Genomic DNA, 12,690 nt, shown 5'->3' with positions numbered 1-12,690 from the left:
AATGCAAAATAAATATATTATTTGCTTTATCCCAGATCTTAAGGTCCATGGCCACAATATCGTTTAAATCCCTGGCCAAAGGTAGGATCAGTCGTGCTGGTGTCCTTCTGTACTTCCTACAAACTTCACAGCGGTCACTAACCTCTTCTATCAGTTTAGTATAGTCGTCATCCCTTACCCCTGCATCCTTGAATACATTTTTCAGCCTCCGAGGAGACGGATGTGCAAATTGCCGATGCAGTTTTAATACCACAAGCTTTTTATCAGTTAAAGTCCCATTTTCAACTGCCATTAACACATCGTTAACCACTCTACTTGAAACATTATTTGTCAGTAATGGAATACAATAGTATCCCGACTGTGTAAATTGTAAGTCCACCGTCTTTCCAAAAACTGTTGCCTTATCCTGTTCCATATCCAGTTTCATGTATGCTTTCTTCATCGAAGGTCTGCTCAGAAGCAAAGGTATCTCACTTGATACAACATCCGTGCTAATGAAATGATTCACTCCGGCAATATTGCAAGGGATCACCACTCTTTTCAGCGACTTCAGAGTATTATCATCCCCAAACCTGAAACTTGTGGAACTTTCAAATTCCTTAACCTTGTTGCGATTTTCAGCATTCAAAGAGTCCAGGTAACATTTTAACCAGTCAATTCCACACACAGTAGATGTGCAGCCACTGTCCAATACAGCACAGTTGAAGGATTCTGCAACCAACACCCTCATTACCGGCGTAAAACTGCTTGTCAATAGGACAATGCCTTCTTTCTGGTCACTATCTTTTTCCTCTTCTGACTCTTCCGTGTCATGTGTAGCTTCAAACACTCTATCATAACGAGTTGGACAGTTGAAAGCATAATGGTATTGAGAGTCACATCGAAAACATCGATTTATCATGCCCCGTGCATTTCTGGGGTTCATCTTCCTATTGTAGGTTCTAACTGGGTTTCTGTCTTTATAATTTCCTTGTCTCAGTCTCCGTCAATAGTCTTGAGCCCTGTTCGTAGCCATATGATTTTGCCATCCTGTTACTAGTGTATCTTCCATATTCTGCCTTATTGCACGCTGACCTATTTGGGTCATCAGAGCCATCGGAATCGAATGTTTCCCCAGAAACTTTTGTAAAGCTTTTGTCATCTGTTCGAATAAGGTATCCTTATCAGTAAACTGAATTCCTGTCAAAATCAGGAGCCTATCCATGTTGCTCACTCTAGCACAGTCAAGTAATTTAAAGGCCAACACAGACTGTGGAAATTCCAGATTGTGTTTCTGCAGCCTTTTATATAGTCTGCTAAATTCCATTGTATAGTCTTCCATGGAGATATCCTCCATTTTCTGGAACTTATCAAAGTCCGACCATGCTTCATACGCACTTAACAAGTCATCTTTCTTATAAATCTTATCCATATGATGTAATAACGTCTCCAGACCTTTTTCTGAGTCTAACTCTTCCAATTCCAGCTCAGGAAGCACTTTGTTTCGGATTTTACTGCCATATGGTAGTGAAAGAGCCAATGCCATACCTTGTTTTCTCTTTCCCAAAGCAGTTACTTTAGTCCACATAACTACTGCACTTCTCCATTGGTCGTACGATTCCCTTTCAGAAAATAAGGGAGGATAGTCATATCCAACCATCTTTATCCTCGGTTTTTTTTCTTTTTTTTTTCTTTTCTCACTCACTCCTTGGTTTGATCTGGAAAAGTTGTATCTTTCAACCCTTCACATTTACACAGCAACCACCCTCTGCTACCAATTGTTAGCCGTTTTAGTCACTGTGATATGAAGAGTCTAAAGTTCTTGTTCCTTTTCACCAAACACCATTTATTTCCCTTCCACAGCCTCTGCACAAAACTCTTAACAACACACCACCCGACAGAGGCCACCTGAAGTCCCTTTCGGAATGGCAACCGGTGACGAGTGGTTCGGTGTTGGGTTCGGTGTTGGGGCCACAGCTGTTCTCTTTATATATTAACGATCTAGATGACGGGACTGAGGGCATTCTGGCTAAGTTTGCCGATGATACAAAGATAGGTGGAGGGGTAGGTAGTATGGAGGAGGTGGGGAGGCTGCAGAAAGATTTAGACAGTTTAGGAGAGTGGTCCAAAAAATGGCTGATGAAATTCAACGTGGGCAAGTGCGAGGTCTTGCACTTTGGAATAAAGAATAGAGGCATGGACTATTTTCTAAACGGTGACAAAATTCATAATGCTGAAGTGCAAAGGGATTTGGGAGTCCTAGTCCAGGATTCTCTGAAGGTAAACTTGCAGGTTGAGTCCGTAATTAAGAAAGCAAATGCAATGTTGTCATTCATCTCAAGAGGCTTGGAATATAAAAGCAGGGATGTACTTCTGAAGCTTTATAAAGCATTAGTTAGGCCCCATTTAGAATACTGTGAGCAATTTTGGGCCCCACACCTCAGGAAGGACATACTGGCACTGGAGCGGGTCCAGCGGAGATTCACACGGATGATCCCAGGAATGGTAGGCCTAACATACGATGAACGTCTGAGGATCCTGGGATTATATTCATTGGAGTTTAGGAGGTTGAGGGGAGATCTAATAGAAACTTATAAGATATTGAATGGCTTAGATAGGGTGGATGTAGGGAAGTTGTTTCCATTAGCAGGGGAGACTAGGACCCTGGGGCACAGCCTTAGAATAAAACGGAGTCACTTTAGAACAGAGATGAGGAGAAATTTCTTCAGCCAGAGAGTGGTGGGTCTGTCGAATTCATTGCCACAGAGGGCGGTGGAGGCCGGGACGTTGAGTGTCTTTAAGACAGAAGTTGATAAATTCTTGATTTCTCGAGGAATTAAGGGCTATGGAAAGACAGCGGGTAAATGGAGTTGAAATCAGCCATGATTGAATGGTGGAGTGGACTCGATGGGCCGAATGGCCTTACTTCCGCTCCTCTGTCTTATGGTCTTATGGTCTACATATCAGTGTCAATTAGTGGATACTTAACATAAATGAGACAACTAATTGCAATGTCTCTTAACCCATTACTTAACAAATGCATCATCTTTGCCCCACAACACAAACTCCACATTGATATCCACCCCTCCCCGGAGCCACTCCCTGAAGATGGACCAAAACCTTTACAACCTTGCTATCTTATTTAACCTGAATCAAATTCAAGCGACATATCCATTCCATTGCAGTGACTGTTTACGTCCACCTCTGTCAAATCTCCAGTTTTAGTCATCTTAAACTCTCACCCGTGCCTTCAGACTTGAATATTCCAATTCTCTCTTGGCTGTTCTCCTTCTATTCACCATCTGCCATAAACTGCAGCCCAGCCAACGTTCTGCTGTACATATTCTATTCACTCTCTCCTATGCTAACTGATCTACATTGACACATAGATCCCAATGCCAGAAATCTAACATTTTCACCAATATCTTTAAATGCTGTCCTCGCTGTACTCCTTCCACTGCATCCCAGCTGTAAAGGGGAAGGTGTTGGTTGGAGGGGCGGTGGGGGGGGGGGGGGGGGGGGGGGGTGGGGTGCATTTTCCTGAGCTCACACCCACATACAGGTGGTTGGCAGGCACTGAAATTGGCAGTCCGCCCAACATATTCAAGTAAATAATCAAGGGTCAATTGGGCTATGTTAACAACCCAATTGACTCCGGTAATATGGTGGTTTGCTTGGCAGTTGGGTGGGAGTGGGCTGGCCGCTTTAAATAAAATATTTTTAAAAGGGCGGGAAGAAAGAAGGTATTATTTTCGGGGGCTGACCTTTGCAGATTGTGAGGTCATCCCACCTGGGATAGAACTCCCCCTGCCCCGCCCCCACACCTTCTTCCTGCTCCATTAAACACAACGCCTCAACTCACTCATCATCAACTCCCCCCACCTGCTGCATAATACTGTTTCTTTAACTCTGGCTTCATATGCTTCCCATCTTGCCTTTCACTCCGCCAATGGTGGCTGTGTAATTTGCCATCTAAGCCCCAGGCCTGGAATTTTTTCCCAAAAGGCCACCTACTAGATGAGAATTGGAGATTGAGCCAAAGCAATGATGGGTATTGAGAATGCGCATTGTAAGCAATGTATTTCAAACCCTTGTCTGATCCTGGTTTCTCTTTTTAATTCCTGTTTTGCTGGCCGCTTTAATATTGCAGATTTTTGTGTTAAACTGCAGACCTTAGCTTAAACTTAAAAGACCCCTGGCCTAAGCTGCCATTTGAACTGGCCCAGGACTTCCCCTTGATGCAGTGTGCTGTGTGGCCGGGTCCCATGATGTCAAATTGATGGACTTTTACAATTAGTATGCAGGACTGTGAAAGTTTAATCCTCTATTTGAAAGGCTGGGAAAATCCCAGTCGGATACCTCTCCTGAAAACCTTAAAAGGTCCTGAAGGCCCTTCTCTCACACTCCATACCACAACCGGAAACCCTGCATAAAGACCAGACGATCAGCTGGAAAGGCAGAGTGGACAGAGAACCTGCTGTAAACTATCAGGTAGAGAATTCTAATACTACCTCAGTGAGACTGAGAGTCAATCTGGTGGAGGCCTGTATAGGTGAAGGTGACTCTTCAGAGGAATTCCTGCAGCCCCTGAGGTGTAAGTGAAGGCAGATACCAAAAGATCAAAACCAACTGATGGTTTTTCAACACCTCACATTCTGAGAAGGTCACCGCCTACAAAGACCTAAAAAGATTCTCATCTCTCATCCGTTTACTCCCCATTATTTTGGTCCTTCCCCTTCCACTGTGTGTCTGACTTGTGTGTATGTGGGTGATGGATGGGATGGTGTTAGGGGAGTAATTGTATTAGTGGACTGTTGACCTATTATTACCATTATATATTTATCTCTTCCCTTGTTGTAACAGTTCTTTAATGTCTTATTTACAAACCTGGTGCCTGTAAGCCATTGGAGCAGTCAAAGGTCAAAGATCACAGGAAAATATATGAGTTATTGGTTAATTTGCTTATGTTGGGACTCTGGGATCTGTGGGGCTGGAATTGACCACGCACTCACCCAGGGTGTCGTAATAGAATGAGTGAGCATGTACGAGCGAAAAAAGGAGGAAGAATCTGCTGACTGGCGCATCAGGAACCATTACCTCTTGAGACCCCCATCTAGATAAAGAAAGCTTGCAGTGTTTGAAGTATATTTACAGGTACAAAAGGTGGTCTCTCAATAACATGTAGCAAATGGCTCAATTGGAAACATCTAGAACATTTATTTGCAGCAGTGGTTTGCTAATTCCATGTGGGTTTAGCTCAGTGGGCTAAACAGCTGTTTTGTGATGTAGAACTAGGGTTCAATTCCCGTACCAGCTTACCCAAACAGGCGCCAGAATGTGGCGTCTCAGGGCTTTTCACAGTAACTTCATACTTGTGACAATAAAAGTTTGTGGGCAGCACGGTAGCCTTGTGGATAGCACAATTGCTTCACAGCTCCTGGGTCCCAGGTTCGATTCCGGCTTGGGTCACTGTCTGTGCGGAGTCTGCACATCCTCCCCGTGTGTGCGTGGGTTTCCTCCGGGTGCTCCGGTTTCCTCCCACAGTCCAAAGATGTGCGGGTTAGGTGGATTGGCCATGATAAATTGCCCTTAGTGTTCAAAATTGCCCTTAGTGTTGGGTGGGGTTACTGGGTTATGGGGATAGGGTGGAGGTGTTGACCTTGGGTATGGTGCTCTTTCCAGGAGTCGGTGCAGACTCGATGGGCCGAATGGCCTCCTTCTGCACTGTAAATTCTATGAAACAGTGGAATTCGCTGTGGGGCATGTGATAGCTGCATAGTAAGCTGGAGTGGAAGTCTTTGAGGATAGTCTGCAATGGATAGTAAAATTGTCATCATAGAGGCTGTGTTTGCTAGATTTAATAAAGAAATCTTGGAATTTGGCAAGTTCAACAGTTTTTTGACCTCCCAACTTCCTCCGAGGATTAAAAGGCATTCTATTCCCCCAGATGGCTGTTTTACCATAAACTATTTAGTTGTGTGGATTGGTGTCACATGTAGGCCAGATAGGGTATAGGTTTCCTTCCCCACCAGAACATCAGTGAACCAGTTGGATTATTACAACTTTCACTGATGTCAGCTTCTTATTTCCAAATTTTCTAATTAAATATTGAAATCAAATTCTCAAGCTATCAGTTTGGGATTGGAAATCATGCTCTCTGCATTATTAATCCAATAACCATTATATTGTAACATAAAAGCAAAGTAGTAAGGAAGTTGGAATGCTGAAATAAAAGCAGAAAATGTTGGAAATACTCAGCAGTCCTTGGAGTCACTGTGGAGCCAGAAAACGTTTTAACATTCCAAGCTTGTGAACTTTCTTCAGGAATTTGGGCTGAATATTTCCACGGATCTTGGGACCAAATGTTGGGGCAAAATGGGGACCTAAAACTCAGGTTTGTTGGGAGCCTGGCCGATAGAGTAATATTCTCATAGGTGGCTCACTAATCGGCCCCGTCTGAGATAGCAATCCTATTAAGGATGATGGGTAGACCTTTGGTGCTGCCATTTGATGGGACTTTAAGCTTCTTGAAAGTGCATGGAGGGGATTCCCTCCAGGCTCATGGGAATAATTTTACGGTGGGGATGGCAGGGCCTCAGGGGACTAGCGTGCCCTTGCCCCATTAAGGCCCTTAAGAGGGCACTTAATTGCAACCTATGGACCTTTTCCCTGCCCAGTCCCAATTTTTAGGTTAGTGGATGGATGGCATAGGGGGGGATCAGAAAAATGACCAAATCTACATCTTGGGCAAAAAGAGGGAAGGGGCGCCACTCTCAGAAGCCCCCTTCTGACTGGGTGTGCCCGCCCCTCAAGACACAAAGACCTCCCTCCCCCTGAACCACCCAAACAACCCACCTAGTGACCCCCCCCCCCCCCCCCCAAGGCATCCTCTCCCCTCTCCTCCTTGGGACCCCTGTCACTTACCTTCACTGCGGCTCCTTGCACTTAGTTCCAGGTGCATTGCTGCAGTGCCTCTTCTGGCCATTGTAGCGCTGTGGCCAGCAGCTCTCCAAAGTGGGATTTCCACCCAAGTGAAAACGGAAGTTCTGCTTTAAGTTAATCAAAACCTGTGTTAAATAGCAACTGGCCTGTTAGAGTCAGTGGGGAACACATCTGGACTGAGCCGCTGCATCCTAAAAATTCAGGCCACTATCTGCCCGAAAAGTAGAAATGTAGTACTGATGATATGGTTACACACCCAGTGTGGAAAGATTTATATTCTAGAGCCGTATAATTGTTATGGACTTTCTCTATTCTCTAGCTCCTCTATTTGAAAAAAAGAAAGATTTACATCTATACAACTTCAACCCTCGGACATCCAAAGTGCTTTAAAGTTGATGAAATATCATTGAAAAGTAGTCACTGTGGTAATGTAGCAATGTGACACGTACTCTCATATTGTAACTATGAGATGAACTCATGGAGCAATGCAGTATCCATATTGAGTTCTGAAAAAGACCCTTAGATTTATGGACATATAATTTTGAGTTTGAAGTATTGTGTAAAAAATATGATGTAGGTTAGTTTCTGTATTCCTTTTTGCCTCTATGTAACTGTGAAATATTGCAACTAAAATGAAATGCAATCATTAGCCACAATTATACTGTCTAATAGTCTCTTGAAGTAGACAGTGAATTTTTTAAAAAACAGTGCAATCTCTGGCACCAAATAGCATGGCAAAACAGTAATTTTAATCCTGCAGCCGGCAAGTTTCAGATCATGGGAGACTCTGCATATATAAAATGTACTTTAACATGAATATAAATAAAGTGAGTTGGGAGAGAGATTAAACAGAGATACTATAACAATATTTTTCCTCTTTCGATGTGCATAAACTGGAGTGCAGCTCTAGATACATGTGTGCAGTTCCCTGCAGTATTGATCTCACTCACAGGTTACTTGATCTTCACCAGCTTGCTGTGTTATATAAGATCAATGGCCTCAGATGAGTTTGTTTTGAGTTTGTCGATTGACCCACCATTTCCAATATGATCAATGGAATATCCTCCTACAAGCATTCATCTTCAAATGCTTAGTATCAGGGTCAATGGATTTTCACATGCTTGGGTGTTTGTGACTTTCTGATGGCCCTTTCTTGATACCACCTTGTTTTCAATTTTTTGATGCAGTTGTTTGTCTTAAAGAAATATGCCAGAGGCCAGTGTCAATCTTAATCTTTGCAATTGCCTCTTACAAGTTCATTCGAGGATGGAACAAGCCAGATGTAGGATGAAATTCTGAAACTTTCTCAGTGCAAGACTACAGTTAATCTGCAAAGCATGGTCACATGTTTTGGTTCACCTTAATGAAAATGTTTCGAACCAATTTGCAGCTCAATTTAATTAGTTTGATCTTGTTTACATTTTCTTTTACATGAAACACAATACACAATTCAGTACATTAATTATCCAAATAGCGCATGTTTCACAGATAACAATTCTTTTTAAGGATCAACCTTTGTTCCAGTACATAAATAATCAAAGTAATTTCAAAATCTAAATTTTGTACTCCCTTTGCCATTTAATTCAGGACCTCGAGGTGAATTGGAAAAGGACAGAAAAATTCTCTGGGTTATTATAATAAGCTTAATTTTGGGCTTAAAACCTAAAATACGTTTTTCAGTATTTCAAATTCCCTTCATTATTTCCTCACGTCAAAGTTTATTTGCCTGTATGTGAGATGTTTCATTAGCATTATACTTATTACTTTCATTACTAGTGCCTTTGTTTATAGTCGTTCAGAGTTCTCTTTGAATGTGCATTTGTGGACTGATTGCTACTTGCTTCATTAACAATATTGCCAGAAATATAATTCGCAATTCGTTTTCGGACAAAAACCTGTGATAAGCAGCGCAGTAGAAATGACAGCGATGCATCTGGGTTTGCAAAATTAAAATAAAATTTTCAAGCATTGTATGCTGCGCCTATGAAATTTATGCAGTGTTGTTGAGTTACATCCGTGTAATTCATATGTAAATCATACCTGAAGACTAATGTAACCTCTTCCTAGCTTGTTCATCATAATTTTCTTGCCATGTGCAGTTCCTGCTGTTTGAGTGATTTGAATGGGATGTCATTCGATGAGCACTTTTATAGATTTTTCCGTCACCGAGGCTAACTTCATCTTGGATTATTTGTCATCAAGTATTACTTATCATTGGGAAACCACACAATAGTGTTACTCCTATCATTTACCCCACCAATTATGCACTCAATTTGTTCTAAATCATTTTGGCAGAAAGCATTTTCAGCAGTGATTAGTGCCCTGGAAATTCTAAGCTGGCAGTGAATATGTTACATACTAATTTATGGACTACATGTAAATCTAACCCTGATGCTTAAAAAGGTTGTCCTGCAGCTCCAAACAAATTATGATTTAGCTTCACACACGTTTAGATTGCTAGTCTGTGTTTTTGTGTGAATATTTTTTTCTTAAACAGCGAACACTGAAGGCTTAATTGGTAGTATTGGGAAAAAAAACAGTTGTCAAACTGAACAGTTGCAGGGTGTTAAATTAACACCCACATGTAAAACTGACAAGATCGTTGAAAAAACTGAGTCAAAGGCTGTGACTATTGATATTAATTCAGCTTCTACACATGGTCAAGTTTGCAATGGGTAACAGATAATGTTGAAACAAAATACTTAAGGAAAAACATAATAGACTAAACAGAGCAGCACAGTTAACACTTCTTGATATGGTTTATTAATTTGGAATGCTTTAAAATTATTATGAGACTTTCTCCGTTCGGGTTTTCCTCGCCTAATTTAAATCTGCTTTCTATGGCACAAAACTTGAAATAATGGCTGGAATTCTCTGGCTGTGGGGATTCTCTTTTCCCGCTGGCAGCTCACCCCACCCGTGGGTATCCTGACGGTATGGGGTGGCTTCGATAGGAAATCCCATTGATAAGCAGCGGGAGTAAAAAATTCTGCTGCAAGCAAACAGCGGGCTGCTGAGAAACACAATGTTGCAGCAACGGAAAATCCCACCCAATTTTTCATAACTTGACACTAGGTTAGAAATCTCATTTAGCAGGCGTAAGAGAACTGGAAAAATAGCACTGATGGTGAGTGCTGTTTTAAGGTGCAACTAAGTCACATTGTTGGAAAGAATAGAATTTGTTTTATTCTCTACTTTACGTCATATATATCTCACCCATTGCTATTAATAAGAACCAAACATAAGAAAAGTGTGCGATCCCATTCCTGATATGACCCACCTTGATGAGCAATTGTAATACCCAGAACTCATATTATCCAACTATCACTATGATTAGCCTTTTGCTGTATTTCTGGGTATGGACAATCTCTTTTACTCATATTGTTGTATTTTAGGGATTCACAGTACCTGGAGAATTTCCTTAAAAGCTATTGGTGTTAGAGCACCTGCAGGAACCTACTCTGTGATATGGCTACAATTAATCAATCTAAATTCAATAGTCTTCAATTTTTGTGTTATTGGATAGATTTTCTGCTTTCAACACCATCGGCAAATGAAACAAATGGTACTCCAAATTGAACTAAATCTTTTGACTGAATGTCTTGCTCAAACTCTTTTCATATTGCCGTTCGCTTGCAGCGCGATTCTTTACTCCCGCTGCTTGTCAATAGGATTTCCACGGCCGGAGAATTCCGGCCATTAATTTAAGTTTTGTGCCGTTGAAAGCAGATTTAAATTAAACCAGGAAAGCACGGACGGAGAGAGTCTCGCCATAATTTTAAAAGCGTTCCAAATTAATAAACATATCAAAAAATGTTAACTGTGCTGCTCTATTTAACCCATAGATCCTTAGGTATTTTGTTTCAATATTATCTGGTATCAATTGCAAACTTTTTCAGAAATTTGGCAGCCTTCTGGGACATACATTTGTAAAAAGTTACATTGAAATATTATTTATATATATTTAGCAGTGGTGGCCTGAAGCAGTGAAATTAAGCTAGTTGAAAATGGAGTTATCACCATAAATAAACAATTTAGTCAGAGTGTATAGCCCACCAGCTGTGGGTAACCTGATTTTAAATAACTGAAAGTGACTTTGGAAAATTACAAAGAGCCATTTGCTGGTTTCAGTGGCCAGTCGGTGAAAAAGGCTTTCAAAAAGTGCTTATTAAATAACAGCTTAACTATAAGAATCTCTTCAACGGCCTATAGACGGGGGCGATTGGCAGAAATGTGCCATGGTGTTTCATTCAATCTGGGACATGGCCAATATGTGAGTAGTTCCTATGTTTCTTAAACTAGTGCTAAAAATAATGGAAACCCAATTCGTGTCGGACGTTATTTGTGTTTAAATTCTGTGAAGATTTTACATTACTGATTTGGCCGCCTCTGGGTGGATTCTGTTGGAAATACCAAACTGCAAATGAACTGAGGTTCTACCCCTATAATCTTTTATGTATCATTTCAGAACAACCACAAAATTAAGAAAATGTGGTAGGTTTTTAACTTGTCAACGAAATAGGATAAGACAGTACTGTGAACATTAATAATGCCCTAACTCAATAAATTTAATCATTTGCCAACAAGCACATTAAGTCCTGATGATAACTGGGAGGCTAGTGCAGTGAATTCAAGCTGAGATGTGTGCCAAAAATAGATGAATGTCTTGAGCATATTAAAAATGTTGAAAAGTATATAAATGACCTGCAGATGAAAATGGGCGAGTTATGTGATGAGTTGCAGACAGCCTATAGATTGAAATAGATGAGCTACACGCTGATTTACAAAGTCAGCTGAGTTATGTACTCGCTTGTATAATGCAGCATGAAGGGAGATTATGGGAATTAAAGCAGGAACAAAGTCTGAATGAGCCATCAAGAGTTGTAAATGTGAACAATACTGGGGCCTGTCACTTTCCTACACGGAGACATGAGGAGATCCTTTGATGATAGAGTACATTACCAGCATCACTCAATTTTAGATTTTAATAAGGGGTCTTTAATTAGGCAGCAACGACAGTGCACTGGAAAAACACTAGCGCTATTCAACAAAAAACTTCCAAGTATCATTTTGGGCGAGTTGGCGGGGTGTTTCTCGCCAGCTTTTTGTGCGATAGCCACACCGGTATTCACCCACTTCATCATTTCCTTGGGTTTTGGGGAGTTTCTTCCCGGTCTAGCCCACACTAGAAATTTTTAACACTGGGGAGCTGAGCTTGCTGGCCACACCAGTTCCTCAGAGATTGGGACACCATTTTGAAAGGGTGCCCCGATTTTCAAGTGAGCTTGAGGGTCCTCCACACCACCCACCCATGGGCAATGTCACCCGTTGCACAAATGGGGATTACCCGCCCCCCCAGCCTCCACACACCACCCTTCTAAGGCAGTGTTTTCCTAACTTTTTTTCCAGGGACCCACTTTTACCAACCGAATGACCTTGACGACCCACGCCGGCCGGTTTTCCCGATTCACCAATATTGCCTACGTTTAATGTGACAGGTGAGCCTGCTTGGTCCTCACGATCTCACTTGCTTTGCCATTCAGTGTTACATTTCTGCTAAGGAATTCAGCTGACGATTTAAGTCATCGCTGCATCCTTCGAAAGAAATCAAGAGGTTTGTCCTGGAACTCGCCATGCTTAGTCTTAAAACGCTTTTGAAGTTGTCAGGGTTTTAAAGTTTCATTTACCAGTACTTCCCTGCATATAACACACATGGGCATTGCACCCTGATTTGCATTGGCAAAATTAACAATGTCATACCTCAATAAA

This window comes from Scyliorhinus torazame, chromosome 4, assembly GCF_047496885.1.
Source record: "Scyliorhinus torazame isolate Kashiwa2021f chromosome 4, sScyTor2.1, whole genome shotgun sequence".
Lineage (NCBI taxonomy): Eukaryota > Metazoa > Chordata > Chondrichthyes > Carcharhiniformes > Scyliorhinidae > Scyliorhinus > Scyliorhinus torazame.
Note: the sequence above shows the minus strand (reverse complement) of the source record.